Source organism: Staurois parvus, unplaced genomic scaffold (assembly GCF_062004578.1).
Source record: "Staurois parvus isolate SC_StPar_1 unplaced genomic scaffold, SC_StPar_1.0 ptg000380l, whole genome shotgun sequence".
NCBI classification, from domain to species: domain Eukaryota; kingdom Metazoa; phylum Chordata; class Amphibia; order Anura; family Ranidae; genus Staurois; species Staurois parvus.
The window spans coordinates 947,166-949,373 of record NW_028318176.1 but is presented as its reverse complement, the minus strand read 5'-3'; positions in this window follow the sequence as shown (position 1 = coordinate 949,373).

Sequence of the window (2,208 nt, the reverse complement as noted above, 5' to 3'; positions counted from 1 at the left end):
CTTAGATGAGTTATTGTTTTTTTTGCTTGAAAACTCCTCTCAAAAATGCTCTTGTAATGGGGTGCATGGGCTAACAAAGAGGAACCTGTTGTCAATCTGCTGTTTCAGCAGAAAACCTGCTTCCGTTTCCATTTCTAAAGAGCGATTGCTCTAGAGCGGGCTTGTTGGAAAATGTTTCTTTGATCAGCACAGCTGCCCATCAGCGGCATTTCTGATCTGTGTAGTCTTCTGGCAGGAGGGTCCCCGCTGTCTGAATATAATGGCACTGCGAGGAGAATTCCCATATCCACTTCACTTGTGTGGATGGGGGAATTTGTTCAGTTTTTTCAATCAACCTGCTTTCTCCTTGGAGAAAAAAGAAATAAATTAACCGTATATGGCCAACATAAAGTGATACTAAAGTCTTCTTTTTTTTTAATAACAAACATGTCATACTTACCTGCTCTGTGCAGTGGTTTTGCACAGCGTATCCCAGATGCTCTTTTCAGTTCCCCTGCCAGCGCTCCTGGCCTCTCCCTCCTGTCGGGAAGCAGCTTGCTATGGGGGCACCCGAGCAGGCGCACTACTGAGCCACGGGTTCATTCACACACACAGCCGTGGCTTGGCCACGGCCCTCCTGATTGCTTCACTGGCCATGATTGACAGTGGCCGAGGCTCTCATGGACATCGCAAGATCGAGATCGGGGGGCTCAGGTAAGTGGGGCTGCTACACATAGAAGGTGTTTTTACCTTCATGCACAGAATGCAAGAAGGTAAAAAACCTTAAGCCTTTACAACCACTTTGAGCAAATATTACATTTTCTGTACCAGTGTTAGTAGACCATATATGACGAAACTCTTGCTTATTTTTCTTCATTAAATAGGGATCAACCATGTCCTCTTGCACAAAGATTTTTTAGTAGGTTGTAATGTCTCTGTAGATTAACAAATGCTTCTAATGGTTGGAAAGTCAAGGTGTTTATAACCTAGAAAGGTGTGACATGAATAATGGATATATCATCTATTTATCACAATGAGACTAAGCCAACCAGTAGTCCAAATATGGTCATGTGCTGTAGATTGGACTGCCAGTGGTTGTGGCTATAGCTGGCAATACTGCATTTTCAATCTCAGTACTTGTCCATCTGCATGGAAGAGTAGTGTGTGTACAAGAGTCACCTATACATTTGGGCCTGACAGTTATGTTCAAGTGATGTTATTGGTTTTTACAGTCACATAATCACCATGCAGCGGGAGATTATTATCCATGAAAGTCTAAGATGTGTTCTAAGCCAGTATTTGGCCCATTTACTGTTAACTTTAGAATGGCTAAAAGTAGCATTACAACTACAGCAATTATTCTGTTATCCAAACCATTAGTAGCTACCGTGGATTTTGCTTGGATTTATCACGTTTAGAAAAAGCTTCTATACCATCTTTCTTTGTCACTGTGGGTTTCCCACACCGGTGACCTCTTTTTGAATGTATACACACCGTTTGTATTACAGAGTATAGGTGGGTAAAGCCATCTGGGATTGTTGGCCCCATGCTGTTGGTGGCAACACTAACCACCACTAGGTGTACAGTAAAGTGAATCTGTAGCCAGTCTATGGATATTGAAATATTTCCTTATTTTTAACAAGCAATAAATGTTTTAAAACATGAACTTGCTTACCTCTGTACCAGCAGGAACTGTAGAGCAGGTAATGCTCAAAATTTGCAAAACAAGCACTAAAAATGGCAGCCTATCAGCCTTTGCATCAGCCGATGGTGAGGACTTTACAGCCTTCCAGTGTTCTGATATAAACAAAAAGCAGGTGCTGTGTTGAAACTGACTGCAACCCACTTCACAGTCTCTGATGTAATCTTTGAAGATCCATTACTCCACAGTGACTGCAAGCATATTTATTTAAATTCTTTATGTTCATAACCCAGTCCCAGGTTCACTTAAAAGATAAGTTCACCTTTTGACCAAAAATAATTATATATATAATTTATTATTATAATAAATTCACATTTTTTTTGCAGGTAAAAAAAAAAGTGCATTTATTATTTTTGGTTGCAGCAGCCTGTAAAGTATTGCACCAGCGATCAGCAGATCGCTGGTGCCGTACATTCCATATAGGCAAACAGATATACTGACAGGTCTGCAGGAGACCTGCATGGCAGTGCTGTATAGCAAAAAATGTCGTAAATTGCAGTATCTATACCATAGTTTGTAGATGCTAT